At 43.5% G+C, this 21,445-nt stretch overlaps 1 protein-coding gene and 1 pseudogene across 5 annotated transcripts in view; both read left to right on the top strand.

Moving 5' to 3' along the window:
* Positions 1–21,445, top strand: part of STIM1 (stromal interaction molecule 1) — a 187,318-nt gene that overhangs the window by 51,082 nt on the left and 114,791 nt on the right. The window lies entirely within an intron of this gene.
* LOC118552752 (calmodulin pseudogene) lies at positions 9,954–10,992 on the top strand (annotated as a pseudogene).

Raw genomic sequence — 21,445 nt, 5'->3', positions numbered from 1 at the left:
GAATAGTGAAGTGTGGATCAGAGTGGTCCCCCGAGTGAAATGAGATTGGAATCAGAGCTGTTCGATGGGAATAATGAAAATAGGATGAGAACTTTCCCCAGGATAAGATAAGCCTGGGGGAAAAGTGTATGGGGTGAAAATACCCTTCTCAGGGTGAGAGAAAGAGAATAGCATGTTTGAGCAGGCGCAAGTAGCAAAGGAAGCATAGTGAGAGGAAAGAATTTTAGGGCAAAATCTTTAGAAGATGAGGCTAGGGAGACCAGCAGATGTCAGATTGTAGAGAGCCTTGTATGTCCTGTTAAGGATTTGAGACTTTATTCTTTTGGCAAGGCAGAGTCCTTGAAAAGTATAAAATAAGGGTCAAATTTGCTTCTGGTCACTGTGCCCTGTGTTCCCAGGAGAGCTAAGGTCAGGAAAGGCTAGACTATGGCAGCTTAGGGACTTCAGGCAGATGTTTGCTGGAAACCACAAGGATCTGGCTTATGGGTTTGAGCTGAGATATGTGAGGGAGGGGGTGGAGTCACAGGGAAATCACAGAGGCTTTCCTGGACTTGGTAAAAAACTAAGAACCTCCATAGTTGCACAGCATTGTTAATGTGCTAAATGACACTAAATTGTTCACTTTAAAATGTCAATTTTTGGGGCGCCTGGGTGGCTCAGTTAAGCGTCTGTGTTCAGCTCAGGTCATGATCCCAGGGTTCTGGGATGGAGTCCTGAGTAGGGCTCCCTACTCAGTGGGGGGTCTGCTTCTCCCTCTCCCTCTGCTGCTCCCCTGCTTGTGCTCACTCACTCTCTCTCAAATAAATAAATAAAAGCTTTAAAAATAAATATATAAAATGGTCAATTTTGGGGGTGCCTGGGTGGGTCAGTTGGTTAAGCATCTGACTCTGTTTCGGCTTAGGTCATGAGATCAAGCCCCTGCGTCAGGCTCTGCGCTTAGTGGGGAGTCTGCTTGGGATTCTGGTGTTCATGACATCCATGACCTGGCTCTTGTTTATTGCCTTCTCAGCAAATATCTTTGTTTTCATTCCTGCTTTCCATTTTGCTTGAATGTCTTCCTTCCTTGTCTGGTAGCTCCTCATCCTTCAGAACCCAGCTCCAGGGTCACCACTTTTCTGGAAGCCTTCTCCGATTTCCCTGCCCACAGGTAGGCAGCCCATTCGCGTTATTCTTTCATTATACTTGGTATGACTCTCTGTTAGGTATCTCACTGTATTGCGATTGCTTTGTGTGTGATCGTCACACAGCTTGGGAGGTTTTTTAAAGACAGGGGCCCCACTTTCTTTTTTTCCTGTACCCCTCACCCAGTATTGCACAGAGATGGCTCTCACTGATTATTTTAGAGAAATTCTTATTTCTACACCATACATACCCAGTCACAAAACGCTAATAATAGGCTATGTTGGTATTGGTCCGTGTAGTGAGGTTAACAGGAGGCATCAGCCTGTAACTGCCTTGCATTTCTTTTCTTTCCACCCTGGCCCACAGATTCCATGGAACAGCAACTACAAACCTCAGGGCTTAGAAATTAGTTCTTTCATCAGAAAAATAGTAAAAAAAATAAAGAATATCTGAAGTGAGTATAAATGGCAGAGTGTTAGTTGTCTTTGCCAATATTGACTCTCTCATTCTTTTTTTAATGATAGAGCACTTGAGTTTTAGCCGGGCATATATCAACTTTTTGTAATTCTTTTGCAACTAAGTGTGGCCAGATGCCCAAGTTCGAACTAGTGGAGTCTAAGTGGAAATGGCGTATCTGCCACTTTTGGGGTCACGTGCTTGAAAAGAGTGGCTGAGTGTCTCTCTTGTCCTTTTTCCTTCCTGCCAGCTGGGGGATGATGAGAGCTACAGCACTTTTTGGTCCCGGAGATGGAAGTGTCACATTGAGTGAGGATGGCAAAGTTCCACTCTCTGCCTCAGACTGCTCCCTGCTCAACTATTATATGAGAGAGAAATAAACTTCCCTTTGAGTTAATCTACTGTGAATGGGGGTCTCTTAGTTACAGCCGCTTTAGCTGCCCCCTCCCTGATGCAGGGAGGCGTTGGGTTACTGCAGCCTCAAGTTGCTTCTTCCTGCTGCTCCTGGGTGTCTCAGCCTAGTTACTGCGCTCCTCACGGTTCTTGCCTTGCCTTGTCTCTTAGCCCTAATTCCTGTTGCTCCGACGAGTCCCTGAATTCTTTTTTTTTTTTTTAATTTTTAAAAAGATTTTATTTATTTGAGAGAGAGAGAGACTGCAAGAGAGCACAAGCAGGACCAGCGGCAGAGGGAGAAGCAGACTCCCCACTGAGTGGGGAGCTGGACATGGGGCTCGATCCCAGTGTCCTGGGATCATGACCTGAGCCGAAGGCAGACGCTTAACTGCTGAGCCACCCTGAATTCCCTTGAATTCTCTCATGTACTTAAAAAAGTGTATTGAGGTGAAGGTTGTACCATTATAAAATTAACCATTGTAAATTGAACAGTTCAGTGGCATTCAGTACATTCACAGTTTTATGCCACCACTACCTCTATTCAGTTCCAGAACATTTCCACTACTCCAGAGTAGAGCACCTTACCTATTAAGCAGTTTCTTCTCATTTCCCCTTCCCGCTGGCAGCCATCAATCTACACTCTCTCTGTGGATTTAATTATTCTGGGTATTTCATATAAATGGAATCATAGAATATGTAACCTTTTGTGTCTAACTTCTTTCTTTCTTTATTTTTTTAAGATTCTATTTATTTTTGAGAGAAAGAGAGAGAGAACACGAGCACGAGCGGGGGGAGGGGCAGAGGGAGAAGCAGGCTCCCGCTGAGCAGGGAGCCCGATGCGGGGCTCGATCCCAGGACCCCGGGATCATGACCTGAGCTGAAGGCAGACACCTAACCGACTGAGCCTCCCAGGCGCCCTGTGTCTAACTTCTTTAACTTAGCATAATATTTTGGAGGTTTGTCCACATTGTAGCATTTGTCAGCACACCATTTTCTTTAAAAGTGTTTTTATTGTGCAAAATATATAACATAAAATTTGCTATTTTAACCATTTTAAAGTATATAATTCTGTGGCAGTAATTACATTCACCGTGTTATACAAACATCACCATTCTCTGTTTCCAAAACTTTTTCATCATCTCCAAAGAAACTCTGTACCCATTAAGCAATAACTTCCCCTCAGCTCCTGTTAAATTTTCATCTATTTTCTGTCTCTATGAGTTCGCTTATTCTAGATATTTCACATTTCCTGTGTTTTATATAGGATCATACAACATTTTTCCTTTTGTGTGTGGCTTATTTCACTTAGCATAATGTTCATAAGGCTCATCTGTGTTGTAGTATGTGTTAGAAAACTTCATGCCTTTTATGGCTGGTAGTATATCATATGATAGAACACACCCCCACACACCCCACAATTGTTTATCCATTCATCTGGTGATAGACACTAGACCCGTGGGCTGTTTCCACCTTTTGGCTCTCAGGAGTAGTGCGGCGATAGACATGCATGTACATGTACTTGTTTGAGTACCAGTTTTTTGTTTTTTTTTTAAGTAGTCTCCATGCCCAGTGTGGGGCTCAAACTCATGACCCTGAGATCAAGAGTCACGTGCTCTACCGGCTGAGCCAGCCAGGGGCCCCTGAGTACCAATTTTTAATTCTTTTGGCTACATACAGGACCTAGGAGTAGAATTGTGATTAAAGTATAATTCTATATTTAACTATTTTAGGAACCACTCAAACTGTTTTCCACAGCAGCCGCACTATTTTACATTCCTACCAGAAGTGTCTAAGGGTTCCATTTTGCCTTACCTTTGTCAATACTAGTTATTTTTCATTTTGTCTATTTTAATTACAGCTATTCTAGTGAGTGGTTCGTGGTGTCTCACCGTGTGTGTGTTTTTTTAAAGGATTAAAAAAAATTTTTAAGTACAATCTACTCCCCAACGTGGGGCTTGAACTCAGTACCCCAAGATCAAGAGTTGCATGCTCTACCGACTGAGCCAGCCAGTCACCCCTCATTGTGATTTTGATTTGCATTTCCCTAATGATGAATGATGTTGAGCATTTTTTCATGTATTTATTGGCCATTTGCATCTTTGGGGAAATGTCTGTTCAAGTCCTTTGTCCATTTAAAATTAGGTTGTCCTTTTGTTGTTGAGTTGTTAGGATTCTTTATATATTCTGAACACTAGACCCTTATCAGTTATATGATTTGCAAATATTCCTTCCCATTCTGTAGATTGACTTTTCACTTTTTTTTTTTTTTAAGATTTTATTTATTTATTTGACAGAGACACAGCTAGAGAGGGAACACAAGCAGGGGGAGTGGGAGCGGGAGAAGCAGGCTTCCCGCGGAGCAGGGAGCCCGATGCGGGGCTCAATCCCAGGATCATGACCTGAGCCGAAGGCAGACGCTTAACGACTGAGCCACCCAGGCACCCTCATTTTTAATTTTTATGGAGTCCCATGTATCTATTTTGATGTTGTTGCTGCTTATGCTTTTGGTGTCATATCTAAGAATCTAAGGTAATGAAGATTGCCCCTGTGTTTTCTTCTAAGAGTTTTATGGTTTTAGCTCTTATATTTAGGTTGTTGATTCATTTTGAGTTAATATTTGTATAAGATGTGAGTTTAGGGGCGCCTGGGTGGCTCACTCAGTTAAGCGTCTAACTCTTGATTTTGGCTCAGGTCATGATCTTGGGGTCAGCTCATGCTGGGCGTGGAGTCTGCTTAAGATTCTCCCTCTCCTTCTGCCCCTCCCCACTCGTGCTCTCTCTCTCTCTCTCTAGAAAGAGAAAAAGAAAGATGTGAGTATAACATACTTTTAAATCCTTGAATGTATGCTGTTGGGATTTTCCCAGTCAGTAATGATTTTTAGGTTTTCAGATCCCAGTAGATAAATTGTGTTAGCTGCCGTTGTCTGAAGTGTCACTTTTCACCCGAGGTGCATCTTCGAGCCTTTGCTTCCTCCTCCGATGCGGTCTGCTGACGTGCATTTAATAGGTGCCGGGCTACTTTGAGAGGAAGGCAGCTGACGTTTTAGGGCTACCGGTCAGTAGAGGGACACACCCTCACGTATGTGCAGTGGGATGCTGTACCATGGGCTTATCTGTATCTCAGACCATGCAGAAAGGGAGGAGAGCAAGGACTGAGTTAAACAAGGCCAAGCTGCCGGGGGTCAGGAGAGCAATGCTGCCAGGTCTCAGGTCTGTACTGAGCCCAGTCACGTTCCTAGCCCTGTGTATTTGAGAACTGTGTAAAGCAGTAATGAGTTGCAAAAAGACACAATTTGGAGACAGGAGCCTTGATTTCAAATAGGATGACTTCTGGTTAGTCACTTCTCTCTGAATTTCAGTGTCTTCAGATACACAGTGTGAATGTTGACTTCATCGGGTTGTTTTATTTTTGAAGATCAGCTGAGATTATCAGTGGGAAAATGATTTGGACACTGTAAAATGCTGTGCACATTTAGGAATTTAATGGGGAGTCAAGAAGAGACTAATTCTTCCAGGAGTTGTTGTGGGTTTGTTTGTTTGTTTGTTTTTTAAGATTCTCCCCCTGCCTATGATTTACAGCAAAGGTTTGAGGCTTATTGGCCAGATGCGTGTTTTTCAGCTTTTTTCAAATAATTTTACATTTGTTGTGACTCTGTCTTTTTGTGAGTGACAGAGATACAACTCAGACTGACTTAAGCAAGAGAGGGACTTGCTGACTGAAGTAACTAAAAGGCTAGAAGTCTATTTGTCTTTAGGAACAGCAGGATCCAAAACAGCAAGGGACTTGAATGATGTCATTTGGACCTAATCTCTCTTCCTTTGGCTCTGCTTTTCTTTGTTTTGGTGTCATTCTTAGGCAGGCTCCACCCATGCCGCGGCGGAGATCGATATCAGCTTTGGGTGTGCATTCTACTAGCTAAGCAACCACTGTTGAAAGATAATACCTCTTTCCCGATGGTGCTGGCAGTCCCGGCTATGATTTTGGCTTGGGTCATGTGTCCACCCTAAAGTAATCACAGAGGAATGCTGGACGTTCATTGGCCAACAGAGTTACATTCTTTCTACTCATGGAACCCGGGGCTCAGGGTCTGCTCCCCTGGATCCATGTGGGCCAAGAGCAGGTAAGAGTGGTCCCTTAAGGGAAAATCAGGATGCATTTACATGAAGAACGGTTTGGGAGGTGGGGCAATAGTTAAGTCACAAAATTCACAGACATTCACTACAAAAAAAAGAAGTCTGTTTCTAGTACTTAAAACTCAATCAACTAGAGCTGCTCTGCTTGAAGAAGTAGATATTGCCAAGGAACTTGGGTGTGAGGGGAGGTGTGCAGAGCAGAATTTGAAAACTTCTAGACAGTTTATCCAATAAATATCTGTTTGAAGTGTGATAGTCCTTGAATCCTTTCTTCCTATCTTTCTGGCCTTCTGTAGAAGAGATTGTATTTTCCCTCCAATCAGGGAGAATGGGGTAAGGAGCAGAGCCAGTTACTACTGCCTGGGGTTGAAGATGCCAAGGACCTTGCACCCTGACACCAAACTGCTTTTATTGAAGAAGCCCCGAGCCTTTCGAATTTAAATAGGGAGTCAGTGGACAGGAAGCAGTCACTTTATAATGTATTGGTTAATGTGAGTGGTGAAATATATTTGTATCCTCAGCATTTTGCAAGGGCTCAGTATGCTCAGTATGCATGTAGAGCTGTGAGCTGGATTCTGTTTTGTCAGTTGAGTGAGGGTAAAACTGCCCTCATACATCAGCCAGCTCATCACACAGCCAGCAGCCACTCAGTATTGTTTTTTTTCTTTTTTTTTGAGATAAAATACACTGAATATAAAATTTGCCACTTTAAAGTGTACAGTTCAGTGGTTTTTTTTCTCCTAACAATGTTGTGCAGCCATCACCACTATCTAATTCCAGAATATTTCATCATCCCAAAAAGAAACCCCATTACCCATTAAGCAGTCACTCCCTATTGTCTAGCCCTTGACAACCTACTTTCTGTCTCTGTGGATTTGCCTATTCTGGACATTTCATATAAATGAAATCATGTCTGGCTTCTTTCACTTAGTATAATGCTAGTATATATTTATCTTATTACTTTCTTATGATACTTTTTAGAAGTAGAATTCTCCCACAGATCTACCAGGTAGTCATTTCTTCTATCCTCAAGTGTATGCTTGGGATGGACATACCTAACAGCTGGAGTAGCACCCACATCAGATCCTTGACTGGTCAAATAAGAGCCGTCATAGTGGGGAAGGCCAAGTAGAAGGCTTTGAAACTGCTGCCTGCTCCCGGCCAGCGTAGTGAATCAAAACAGTATCACATTCTGTGAGGGATGGTGGAGATTAGTGCTACCCTTAAGTATCTTAAGGATGCAAGGATGGTGGGTCCCTATTATACTGACATTTAATTCATTGGCCTGCCTTCCTACAAAACTGGATGGATCCTGGAGAATGGAGACTTCAGCAGTTCAGCTGAATAGCCCTTATTATGACTGCTGGGGTGTGTGTGGTGTCTTTGCTAGAGCACGTTAATATGTGGACGCTGATTTGGTGAGTGCATTCTTTTCTATCTCAGACAGTCCAGTGGAACAGATACCAGTATACCTTTCTGGTTTTGCCCAGGGTTTGTAAACACTTCCACTCCTGTACGCCTTGTCATAATCTAGTCAGAAGAGACCTGGACCATCTGGCCATTTCGTAGAACATCACTTTGATCTCTTATGGTGACCACGTCACGCTATAATCAGAATGAGCAAGAGGAGGTTAGCACTTGGAGGCCTTGGTTAAGATATATGCTCCACAGTGGGTTCTGTCACACTCTTTGCCAAAGTGGATGTATTTGTTTTTAACATAGGTCCACAAATTGTTTGATACTCATCCCATCAAGAGGTAGAGCCCAATTCCCCTCCTCTTGACTAAGCTGGACCCTGGTAACTTGAATCTAACAAATAGAATAAAATTAAAGTGATGGTGTATGACTTCAGAGACTAGGTCCTAAGAGTTTTTCTCTCTGTCTCTTGGATCACTTACTCTGGGGGAAGCCCACCAATATATTGTGAATACTCAAACAGCCTGTGGAAAAGCCCATATAGAGAAGAACTGAGGCTTCCTTGATAACACCCAGCACTGATTGGCTAGGAGTGTGAGTGAGCCATCTTGGAAGCAGATCCTCCAGCCCCCGCAGTCTTCAGTGACAATAGCCCTTTATAAACCTGTATGAGAGACCAGAGCCAGAACCACCTGTTAAGGCACTCGCTGATCCCTGACTCTCAGAAACTGTGATAATGAATGTTTATTGTTTTAAACAACTTAGTTTTGTTATGCAGCAATAGGTACCGATACACAGCCCCACAAGCTGTATACGAGAGTTCCAGTTGTTGGACATTCTTTTCAACACCTAGTATTTGCCTATTTTTTTCATTCTAGCCCTTTTGGTTAGTGTGTAGTATTACTGCATTGTGGTTTTAATTTGTGTTTCCCCAATGACTAATGAAGTACAGCATCTTTTTATTCATAAATACATGAATATTATATACATATGACAAATATATATGATATATAAGTCCAGACAGTGCATATGTGTCTATATGATATATATACACATTTATCATATCTATAACTATATCTGCACATATGCATATACACTGTTCGGATTTATTATTTTGTGAAGTGTTCAGGTTTTCTGCCCATTTTTTTATTGTGTTGCTTGTCATTTTATTTGTTTGTTGGAGTTCTTTATGTATTCTGGAACATATAAGTTCTATGTATTTTGAGTATCTTTTCTCAGTTTATCAACTTTTTCCTTTATGTTTAGCCCTTTTTGTGTTCTTTTAAAGAAAACTTTGCCGGGTGCCTGGGTGGCTTAGTTGGTTAAGCAACTGCCTTTGGCTCAGGTCATGATCCTGGAGTCCCTGGATTGAGTCCCGCATCGGGCTCCCTGCTCAGCAGGGAGTCTGCTTCTCTCTCTGACCCTCCCCCCTCTCATGCTCTCTCTCTCGTTCTCTCTCAAATAAATAAAAAAAAAAAAAAGAAAACTTTGCTTACTCCAAGATCAGGAAGCAATTCTCCTATTTTCTCACTTAATAAGCTTTATTCTTTCATTACTTTCACATAGGTCTGCAGTGATGTGAAATTACATTTTTTGGGTATGTTGTGAGGTAGTGAAGATACATCCCCCTGCCCCTCACCCCTCTATGGATATCCAGTTGATCTAATACCATTTATTGAAAGGATTATTCTTTCCCTTCTATACTGTAGTGTCACCTTTGTTATAAGCCAAGTGACCGTTAGGTATGGGTCTGTTTCGCATTCTCTATTGTATTCCATTGATCATTTTGTATCTTTGCACCAATTCCACACTGTCTTAATTATTATTATAATAGGTCTTGATATTTGGTAGTGTAAGTCTATCAGCTTGTTGTTTTTCAGGACTGCCTTGTCTGTTCTTGGTCCTTTGTATTGCTATGTGAATTTTAGAATCAGTTTATCAATTTCTGCTAAGAAAAAAACCTATTGGAAATCTGACTGGGTTTGCACTGAATCTATATATTAATTTGGGAGGACTGACATCTTAACTAGATGTAGTCTCCCAATTCATGAACATGATATGTCCTTCCACTTAGTTAGATCTTTAAAATTATTTTTTCTGTAATAGTCTGTAAGTTTCCTTCTGGAGGTTCTATATATCTTCCATACCCCTCCCCCCTGCTCCGGGATTTAACGTATTTTTGACACAATAGTAAATGGTACTACTAAATTTTAAAAGTCTTATTGTTATTATTATTATTTTTAGAGAGGTGGGGAGGGGCAGAGGGAGAGGGAGAGAAACTTAAGTAGGCTCCACTCCCAGTGCGGAGCCCCTTGATCTCACAACCCTGAGATCATATAAAAGTCGTATTTTTTATAAAATAAACCATGTCAGTGAAGTCGTTTAGCATTCGACACTTGCATGTTCAATTTCTTTGCCATAGTAGCTTGCTTCAGAATGACTCAGGAGGGCAGTGGTGCTGGGAGCCTCGCAGGCGCGGCTTGGTTACTCGCAGTCGGGCAGCGGCCGCGGCACAGCGCTGAGCGCACATCGTGCCTTAGCAGCAGCCCCGAGGTGCCCCCGCCCTCACAGCCCCTGTGCTGGTGCAGCCACCCTCCCTCCCTCTGCTCTTCTTCCCTTCGCTTGCACCAGGGCTGATCAGCTGACTGAAGAACACATTGCTGAGTTCAAGGAAGCTTTCTCCCTATTTGACAAATGGCACCATCACAGCAAAGGAACTTGGAACTGTCATGAGGTCACTGGGTCGGAACCCAACAGAAGCTGAACGGTAGGATATGAACAACGTGGTGGATGCCCACGGTAATGGCACCATTGACTTCCCAGAATTTTTGACTATGATGGCTAGAAAAATGAAAGATACAGACCGTGAAGAAGAAATTCGCGAGGCATTCCAAGTCTTTGACAAGGATGGCAACGGTTACGTCAGTGCAGCGGAGCTACGTCATGTCATGACCAACTTAGGAGAAAAACTAACAGATGAAGAAGTAGATGAAATGATCAGAGAAGCAGATATTGATAGAGCTGGGCAAGTCAACTATGAAGAATTTGTACAGATGATGACTGCAAAATGAAGGCCCAGTTTCAACTCCTTTCCCCCCTTCTAGAAGAATCAAATTGAATCTTTTACTTACCTCTTGCAAAAAAAAAAAAAAAGTTCATTTACTCATTCTGTTTCTATATAGCAAAACTGAATGTCAAAAGTACCTTCTGCCACACACACAAAATCTGCATGTATTGGTTGGTGGTCCTGTCCCCTAAAGATCAAGCTACACATCAGTTTTACGATATAAATACTTGTACTACCTTAATGATAAGGAAGCCCCTAATGGACTCCTTGCAGTTCCGTTTGCTCATGATTAATACACTGTTTGGGCTGGCCAGTTTTTCATGCATGCAGCTTGACAATTGAGCACAGTCAGGCATTTGTATTAAAAACAAAAAATGAAAAAAACAAATTTAAACCTTCTTCAAATGGGTTCTAGTTCAACTTGTTAGTATAAATTGTCATAGCTGGTTTACTGAAAACAAAACATTTAAAATTGGTTTACCTCAGGATGCTGTGCAGAAAAATGGGTGAAGGATAAACAGTCTAGACGCAGCCCCACTTAGCCGGACGGCCCTCTCGTACTTCTGGGCACCCCCACCCAATGAGTGACCATGACACTCATCCCGGTGGCATGCCGTGTGTGTTGGTTTAGCATTGTCCCGTGTTGTCCTAGAGCGAAATGGGTGTCAAGCTGTCACCATTCACACAAACTTTTTTTTTTTAAACAAATAAGAAACCTTTACCAAGGGAGCATCTTGGGACTCTCTGTTTTTAAAACCTCCTGAACCATGACTTGGAGCCAGCAGAGTAGGTTGTGGCTGTGGACTTCAGCACAAGCATCAACATTGCTGATCAAGAAATTACAATTTACGTCCATTTCAAGTTGTAAATGCTAGTCTTTTTTTTTTATTCCAATAAAAAAAGACCATTAACTTAAAAAAAAAAAAAAAAAGAATGACTGAGGAAAGAATTCCATGTGTAGTGCTGTGTCTTTACCTCCACCCAGAATCCTTTTAAATTTCCAGTTAAATCAGCTGCTTTATCAGTGGGTATACTTAAGTTGTTTTCATAAAACCTTATTTTTCATTATTTATTTATTATTATTTTTAAAGATCTTATTTATTTATTTGACAGAGAGAGATAGCACAAGCAGGGGGAGTGGCAGGGAGAGGGAGAAGTGGGCTCCCCGCTGAGCAGGGAGGCCGATGTGGGACTCGTGACCCAAGCCGAAGGCAGATGCTTAGCCGACTGAGCCATCCAGGCACCCCTCATTTATTATTTAAAATAAAACTTTATTTTATTTTTATTTATTTATTTTAAAAAGATTTTATTTATTTGAGACAGAAAGAGAGAGAGAGTGCAGGAGCAGGGGGGAGGGTAGAGGGAGAAGTAGACTCCCCGTTGAGAGGGGAGCCCAAAGCAGTGGCTCGATCCCAGGACCCCAAGATCACGACCTGAAGGCAGATGCTCAACCAGCTGAGCCACCCAGGTGCCCCAAAACTTTATTTTAATAAAGAAGTCTTATACAGTAGAGGATATTTTTTCTCCTGTACATTTTCCCTTTAGTGGCCCTTAAAAGGCAGTTCCTTTTATATTTCAGTGTTTAACAGAATGTCTCAAATCCTTTAACTGGCACATGAAAGAAAACTTCAATCCTACTGTATAGCAGATCTCCTATGCTCCATAATATGTAATATTTTTTTAAATCTTAGGAAACATTTTATTTTTTAAAAGATTTTATTTATTTATTTCAGAGAGAGAGCCAGAGAGAGAGAGAGAGAAAGAGAGAGCATAAGCTGGGGGAACCTCAGAAGCAGAGGGAGAGGCAGACTCCCTGCTAAGCAGGGAGGCTGATGTAGGGCTCCATCCCAGGACCCTGAGATCATGACCTGAGCCGAAGGTGGGCACTTAACCGACTGAGCTACCCAGGCGCCCCGGAAATATTTTATATATGTTGTTCAAACAGCACTTGCTAACAAATGAATACAGTTTGAAAAATAGAAAAATATTGCTTTTCTTGTACTATTTAATCTCATTTTTTACTGCAGCAAGAAGGAAACAGTGTTTCACAATGATATGTGCCTTTTGTTTTTCACTATTAAGTGGGAAACCTATAAAGAGACTTCTTAACTAGATTGGGTATCTCTGGACTTTAAAAATCACAGAAAATGTATAGAGAGGTTTATCTGTAGATTTAATTTTTAGATATGTTTTTAATCATGATAGCTTTATTTCGTTATTTAATACAAGGGTCAGCAAGCTATGCCTACTTCTATAAATAAAGTTTTATTGAAACACAGCCATACTCATTTGTTTACATATAACCTATGGCTACTTTTATACTCTAATGGCAACGTGATTTAGTTACGATAGAAAACATATGGCCTGGGGCGCCTAGATGGCTCAGTTGGTTAGGCCTGGGAGTCTTTTTTTTTTTTTAAAGACTTTATTTATTTACTGAGAGCCAGAGAGAGAGAGAGAGAGAGAAAGAGAGAGCACAAGCAAGGGGAGCATCAGAAGCAGAGGGAGAAGCAGACACTCCGCTGAGCAGGGAGCCCGATGTGGGGCTCGATGTGGGGCTCAATCCCAGGACCCTGAGATCATGACCTGAGCGGAAGGCAGACATTTAATTGAGCCACCCAGGTGCCCCCTAAGCGTGGGACTCTTGATTTCAGCTCAGGTCATGATCTCGGGGTCATGAGATAGAGCCCCGAGTCTGGCTTGGCACTCAGCTGGGAGTCTGCTTGAGATTCTTTCCCTCTGCCCCTCCCCTGAAGTGTGCACCCACATGCACTTTCTCTCGAAAACAAATAAATAAAGCTTAAAAAAAATGTATGGCCTGTGAGCCTAAAATACTTACTGTCTGGCCCTTCACAGAAAATATTTGCTGACTCTGATTTAATATGCCAAGGCACAGTGTACACTAAGGATGCAACTCATTGTTAATAATAAATGTAAATCCATATTTTAAGTAGTCTCTTGATAATTTAAAATTTTTTTGGCCAACTTATTGTTTGAAGCAATTAGATTGTTTTTACCCTTAATGTAGCTTCTAAAAAGTTATACTGGGAATAGAAGGGTCAGCTTTGTTACATTCCTATTGTTTATTTTTGTTTGTAATTTTAATATTATCTTCAACCCATGAGGATTGTTTTTTGATTTTTGTTTACTTATTTGCAAGAATCCCTTAAAATCATTTATCTATGTGGTGAGGGTTGGTTTGGTTGGTAAAAAAATAAAAACCATGATACATAAGGTCATTTAATCAGCTATGTATTAACTGCGGTATGTCCTAGTATCCTAAAAGCAAATGAGTGACTTCAAACACTGATGTTCTCCCTCAGACACTGTGGAGTTCCCCGTGTATCCTCAGGACATCTTGTATGTGGTAAGTGATATGGAAACATATACCAGACTCAGAGAGGGGATCATCCTTAGTCTGTACAGTTAATATTAGTAAAGCATAATTCTTATATTTTAAGATTAAAAACAAATATGAAATAAGAGTTTTCACTTTTCTTTCTGTGCTTTCATTGGAAAGTCTTTTTTTTTTTTTAAGATTTTATTTATTTATTTGACAGAGAGAGCACAAGCAGGGGGAGTGGCAGGCAGAGGGAGAGGGGAAGCAGGCTTCCCGAGGAGCAGGGAGCCCGCCGCAGGGCTGGATCCCAGGACCCTGGGATCATGACCTGAGCCGAAGGCAGACGCTTAACCAACTAAGCCACCCAGGTGCCCCTCATTGGAAAGTCTTGTGAAACCCATTTTTTTTTTTTTTTAAAGATTTTATTTATTTATTTGACAGAGAGAGACACAGTGAGAAAGGGAACGCAAGCAGGGGGACTGGGAGAGGGAGAGGCAGGCTCCCCGCTGAGCAGGGAGCCCGATGTGGGACTTGATCCCAGGACCCTGGGATCATGACCTGAGCCGAAGGCAGAGGCTTAACCAACTGAGCCACCCAGGCGTCCCTTGTGCAACCCATTTTGGAGATGACTGTCTTAATATATATTGTTTGTGTAAATTCTTTCTGAATGTAGACATGATTTCTGAATTTAAATACAAGTTTGTAGCGTGATACAACACTAAGTCCAGTAAAGATGACCTTGTGTGGATAGTGTGGCCAGCAACTGTAGTTACAGAATCTGGAAGCTGAGCAAAAGCCTCACTTAGATGCTTCATCTGTTCTTATCGTGTGTGGGCAGCTCTGTTCCAATAAGATTTTGTGTCTGCAGCTAATTAAATCAAGAATTTAACCTTAGAATGGAGGATATAGGACCGTGTCTTCTTGCCAGTCTGTACCCAACCAGAAATACTGCAGTGAGCAGAACCACCAGCTAGCAGGCCTCATTAGTTGGGGATTTACTTTGTGGAACTGACAAAAGTTTACGTATGGAGTCACACTGCTTGGGTTCAAATTCTGCACTTTTTCTTTTATTAGCTGAGTATTCTTAGACAATTTTACTTTAATCTCTCTCTGTCTCAGTTTCCTCTGATGTTAAATGGGGAGAATAGGATCCAGTTTGTAAGGTTGTTATGAAAAATCAGTTATTCTATATAAAGTACTTAGAATAGTATCTGGCACATGTGAAATGCTCAATGGAATGTTTGTTAGTGTTTCACTTTTTGAAGGTTCAGGTTTTGTCAGTATCCTGAGAATATTTATTTCTCTAAGCAGACTTTCTTTTTTTTTAATGTAAATAGTGTCTATTCAATTACTCTTTTTTAAATTATTAAAATGTATTACTTGTTTCAGAGGTACAGATCTGTGATTCATCAGTCTTACACAATTCACAGCGCTCACCATAGCACATACCCTCCCCAATGTCCATCACCCAGCCACCCCATCTCTCCCACCCCCCTCCACTCCAGCAACCCTCAGTCTAAGCAGACTTTCTTAACCAAATTTATGAGGCTGATCTATAAAACAAGAATGCCAATTTTTAATTTTACCTCAAGAAATGGAACTATCACATCTACTGGAATGCCTGTTTCGGTAGGACCAGTGCCTTTTCTCCCTTTGGGTGGCACCGAACACCAAATCCTAATCAGAATGGTTATGGTGAACATGGAATTTGAATTATGACATTAGTTAGATGAATGCAAGGGTAATGTTTATTACCCTTTTAAGAATTTCTTCACTTAAAATGCTAGACATTCACTTTCCGTACTTGCCATAGGTTCTTTTGGTCTGATCCACTCCCTGGGGACTTTGAGTCTGAAGAGCTGGTGATGTGAAACAGCAGACTGCAGTGGTGGTGGTGTTTGTAGCAGGGTGGAGCTCCTGGGACAGCAGAGGTGGTGGTGTCACGGTGGCTGTGTTGTGCAGGCTAGCGGTAGTGGAGGCTAGCAGTAGTGGAGGCTAGTGGTAGTGGAGGTGTCCATGTTGTGGAGGCTAGCAGTAGTGGAGGCTAGCGGTAGTGGAGGCTAGCGGTAGTGGAGGTGTCTGTTGTGGAGGCTAGCAGTAGTGGAGGCTAGCGGTAGTGGAGGCTAGCGGTAGTGGAGGTGTCCATGTTGTGGAGGCTAGCGGTAGTGGAGGCTAGCGGTAGTAGAGGTGTCTATGTTGTGGAGGCTAGCAGTAGTGGAGGCTAGCAGTAGTGGAGGTGTCCATGTTGTGGAGGCTAGCGGTAGTGGAGGCTAGCGGTAGTGGAGGCTAGCGGTAGTAGAGGTGTCTATGTTGTGGAGGCTAGCGGTAGTGGAGGCTAGCAGTAGTAGAGGCTAGCAGTAGTGGAGGTGTCCATGTTGTGGAGGCTAGCGGTAGTGGAGGCTAGCGGTAGTGGAGGCTAGCGGTAGTAGAGGTGTCTATGTTGTGGAGGCTAGCAGTAGTGGAGGCTAGCAGTAGTAGAGGCTAGCAGTAGTGGAGGTGTCCATGTTGTGGAGGCTAGCGGTAGTGGAGGCTAGCGGTAGTGGAGGCTAGTGGTAGTGGAGTGTATGGGCATTGGCAGTTAGCATCACTTGGCTTCTCTGTGCTCTGTGGAGCAGGGGAGCAATGGAACATGAGATGTGATGACAGACTAGTTCTGCCACCTGATTTTAGGTGTTGTTCTTGGCATTCATATCTGGTTTTCCACTTTTCCAGGTGAATCTGAGCTTATCTTTTAATAACTTAGTTTTTTGCGTAGACTAGCCAGAATCAGTTTTGGTTGTTGAACTTGCAAACTAAGTTGTTCCTTCAACCGGGAACCCTGGCTGATCCGGGGGCCACAGCAGCCTGATGCAGTCACCGCACAGTAGGGATGGCAAGATCATGGGAAAGCTACTTGGAGGTTTGAACTTCGTTGGCTCCCTCTCGCCTTGAGAGTGTTAGAATCACTGTATTCCCAGGGCCTAGAATTGTACTTGGCATATAGCAGGTGCTCAGTAAACCTTTATGGAAGGAAATGAACGATGGGCTCATTCTGCCAATGAACCCAGTTGTGTGTCTGCCAATCTGTGTCTGTGACTTTGCTTTTTCTCAGCTTCTATAGCTCCTTGATAAAGGATACATTTTTTTCAGGACACCTGGGTGGCTCAGTCTGTTAAGCATCTGCCTCCAGCTCAGGTCATGATCCCGGGGTCCTGGGATCGAGCCCCGCATCGGGCTCCCTGCTCAGTGGGCAGCCGGCTTCTCCCTCTGCCTGCCGCTCCCCCTGCTTGTGTTCCCTCTCTCTGACAAATGAATAAAATTTTTTAAAAAGGATACATTTTTTCTTTAGATATGTCAATACACATGTAATCCTGGCTTGAGAACTATTCTGTCTTTTAAACTCACTTGGTTTATCTGTGCTCTGTGAATTTTTTAGGTTAGCCCTGGGATTGTGTGATTGTGATTGTGATGTGTGTGTGTGTGTGTATGTGTGTGTGTGTGTGTAGAGGGGCACCTCACAGAGCCCCAAAGTGCCCATAAGAACTTGAATCCCTTCCTGGTATCACAGCTTTCTTGGCATTCTGGAAGCCAGCACTTCTTGAATCTTCCTCATGAGGCGTGTTGGTGGAATAAAGAAAAGACCATACAACCACAGACACACACACACACACACACACACACACACACACACACAGAACTGTATTTGAACCTCAGATTTGCCACCTAATAACTTATGACCGCTGGTAGGTTTTATTCAGATATCCTGTTCTGCTTGTCCTCTGTTGCTGTCTCAGATTGGGAAAGATAGGAAATACAGGCCCTTTATTCCCTCTTTTCCTCTTTTGTTTTAAAGCGGGCAGACCTCTGCTTCAGGGAATTGGCGATTAGCACCCACATTCTGATGCCGAGAGGTCATTTGCTTATGTTTCCTGAGCTCCTTCCTGGGTGCTCTGACATGATGACCTTCAGAGGCTGGAGGTGCGAGGACTTTGAGAAGTTGGGATGGTTTCTGCCCAACTGCTTCCGTTCTTGCCTCTCTTCCTGGTGCAGTGGCTGAGGCTGGTGGTGAGGGCAGTACCCCTGAGATCCTTCTCTTGCCATCTCTAGAGCACAGTGTTTTAGACTTCGGGTTCTCATAAATCAGGGCTGGGGCTTGGGGATAAAGTGCTGTGAGCATCCTAATCAAGATGTAGGGATCAACTGGCCTAGCCTTCTTGAGTTTCAGGCGTAGACACAAGCCTGGAGAGCTGTGACTTGTGCAAGGTGACACAGTCGGTCAGGGGTAGAGTGAGTATCTGAAGATGCTAACAAGGGCAAATGGAAATCTCTGCAAAGGCTGAGCTCCATCTGAGACCCACTGTAACATAAAGCTAGCAGGGTTGGGGAGGGGGAGGGATTTATTCTGTGGTTTCCTTTCCTGCATCTTGTCAAGAGTTAACACCTCACCTCTGGTTGCTTTGGTTTGTTCCCACATTTCATTATTTAGAGTGGATCTCAGTCTGTAGTGTTTGGTCTGAAACACACCCTAGTCCTAAATTGTATGCTTGGGGCCATAGGTTACCAAGTTTACAGACAACAGTCTTGGGCCTCTGTGGACATGTGACCAGGCTATGAATAGATCTGAAGTTCGGAGAGAGCCTCAGCTCGTCCCCCACCTCCCCACTCCCAGCAGCCTGCCTGCTGGTAATTTCCTCAGTGCTCAGACAGCTAGACAGAGAATGGAAACAGGGCAATCTGCCCATCCCCTTTTAGGAGGCGATGCAGGCTCAAGTCTACATGAGTAGTCTCTGGCCTCTTGGGTCTTTGCTGAATCAGATGGAGTGAAAGTGCTTAGCATTTAGGAGGAAATAATACCCTTCTGTCCTGGTTGGGATTTTTGTTATTTTTTGATAAACCTGTGTTGGACCCTCACTATATGAAAGGCACTGTACTAGACCCTTTACATGTGTTATCTCTATCTTCCCTACAACCTTGTGAGATGGGTATTATCCTCATTTTACAGAGATTGCTAAAACTCAGAAAGATTTACTAAGTAACCTACTGTCACACAGCTAACAGCTTGAATCCAGGCCTTCTGATCTTGTCCTTTCTAAATGACAGCTTCCCTGTTTGTAACTTTATTTAGTAAATATTGGGCTAGGATAATTGGGGTGGGCTATCCTTGGGGCCACTTGTGTTATTGATTGATCCCATATGACTTGGAGAAATGGGGATGAACCTGAAGGGACAGGGAGAAGGAAGACCTGCCAGTGTGTGAGCAGCGAAGGGAGCCTAGCGGATGGCTCTAGCGGGAGGTACGTGCTGCATGCCACCTTAGTGAACCCAGGTCAGATAGAGGCCGTCCTGCAGGCTCTTCACCATATTCCTTTATATGGCATTCAAGGCACTCAGAGGTGGGGTTTCTGCTTCAAAACCCCTACTTTATCTCTCCTTACTTCCTATCACACAGACTGTTCTTTGCTCCGTTGTTCATCCAGTCTGCTGCCATCTTCCATGCATGGGTATTTATAGGCTCTGTGAAGATTCTAGTCAAAAAGTAACTGTTGACCACTTAGGGCTGAGCAGACAGTTTTGAATACCTAGTTACCCGAGAGTCATTTTGGACCGGAGCTCTCTCCTTCATTCGTTCATTCCTTCATGTTTAGCCTTTCTAATATACTGTGTACTCCTTCTATTCCAGGCCCTGGAAATCAGTATCAGGAAAGACGGATATGGTTTGGGCTCTCCTAGAGCTTACAGAGTAGCGGGGAAGGCAAAAATGAAGCAAAGAATTACAGTGAAGTCTGATGAATGTCATGAAGTGGAAATAAGGGAAGTGATGAGAGGGTACATATTGCAAGGGAACTTTTATCTCCTCAGTACCTGAGGAGATGACATTTAAGTGAGACCTGAGGATTGAGAAAAATTAGCTAAGTAAATAGGGTTAAGAAAGGCAATTTTAGGCAGCAGGCAGAGTATATGCAAAGACTTGGAGGCCAGGTGAGAGGGACAAGGCCATGTCCATGTTGGGTCATTTATTAAGCAACCATTTACAGCTGATGGGTTATATCATGTACTGTGCTAGGACTTAGGGATATAAGAAACAATCAGATGGCCCCTTCCTGTCTGGAGAAATTCAGTCAGGAGCAGTGGCATCACTCCTTGGTAACCAGGGTGCTAAGGTCACCCTAAATCTTGGACTCAGTCTCCTGGGTCCCATGTGACAGGACTTAACAGCTTTATAGAAATGGCCTGCCCTTGAGCATTTGGTGCACCTGTCAAGCAGAGAGGACGTGGACCTTAGTTGCACACTTGCTTCACACTCACCAGGTCTTTGGTTGATGGAGTTCATCTACAGACGACTTGAGGTTGATCGAGGTCCAGAGATTGGTTTTTACCCCAGTAGGAGCATAGTAGAGCCTTTCTGGCTGGGATGAAGTTGCCTTGGTTTTCAGAGCTCATTGTCACTGGTCTCATAATTGTTATTGGGATTGAGTGGTATCAGGCCCATCCATTTTCTTGAATTGATGTCTGTTGTTCCGAGTTCTGGCACTGCTGATGGACACAAGTCTTGGGGGCTGGCGGTCTTGGACAATGCGGTGCATGACTGCAGGGTATGCCGTACGCACAGACTGTGTTATGAATGGGGCCGCCCCTCCCTAGTTGTGCAAGAGTGCATCATTGTGGCACCTGTTGAAGGGAGGTTATTTAAACACCGACTGTGTGCCCCAGGCTAGGTGGTTTATATTCTCTACTTCCCTTAATAGTCCCAAGAATGCTCTGAGGTAAATGCTGTTAGTATCCTCATTTACAGATGAGAAGACTGAAGGTCCAGGGAAGCTAGCAAGTGGTGGCTTGGGGTTCAAGCTCTGGTCTGACTGAAGTCCATGCTTCTCCCCCACTCCCCGCTGTTTCCCAGTGTGGTTACAGACTTTAGGTCTTGCCTGTCATCTTGTTGCCATGGCTTCCTTGGCCTTGTCTACTTGGACTTATCTGCCTGGCCTCCCTGTGTCAGTAACCCGTGGATTCTCAGCATGGCCGAGGCTCAGGAATGTGCCTGCTTGGGAGATACCCTAGAGTATCTAAATTGTTTTTCCCATCCAAATTCTTGTGCATGTGTTTAGTGTGAGGCAAGAATATAACTGTAGCTAAAGGCACTTTTGAGAAGTAAGTCAGCTCTGGATTTGTTGGGTCGCCTTTCTCGCTCCAGCTTCCCCAGCATTCTCAGTAGGAGAGAGACTAGGAGATGGCTCACCAGAGATGAGTCTGAGTGAAGAAGGCACTGAGTCTGGTGGGTTGAGATCCCCCCAGGCTTCCTGAGGGGCCCGACTGCCAGGCTCGGTTGGATCTTTGTAAATTAGTAGTCCCTTTTCCAGGGGCTTACGTTCTTGTTTCTTTTAATGGAGGACCAGTCTCTTCACCTGGGGATCCTGGAGCTGCTGACCTCAGTGTGAGACGGTTTTTTCTTCCCCGAGCTGTCAGGGGTGTAGGAGTATGTGTGCTGTGGAGAGGGAGGTGTGTGGGGCAGAGTCTGGGGAGAGGGGGAGCGGGGAGGGATGT

This window comes from Halichoerus grypus, chromosome 11, assembly GCF_964656455.1.
Source record: "Halichoerus grypus chromosome 11, mHalGry1.hap1.1, whole genome shotgun sequence".
Lineage (NCBI taxonomy): Eukaryota > Metazoa > Chordata > Mammalia > Carnivora > Phocidae > Halichoerus > Halichoerus grypus.
Note: the sequence above shows the minus strand (reverse complement) of the source record. Positions and strands in the feature narration are given on the sequence as shown.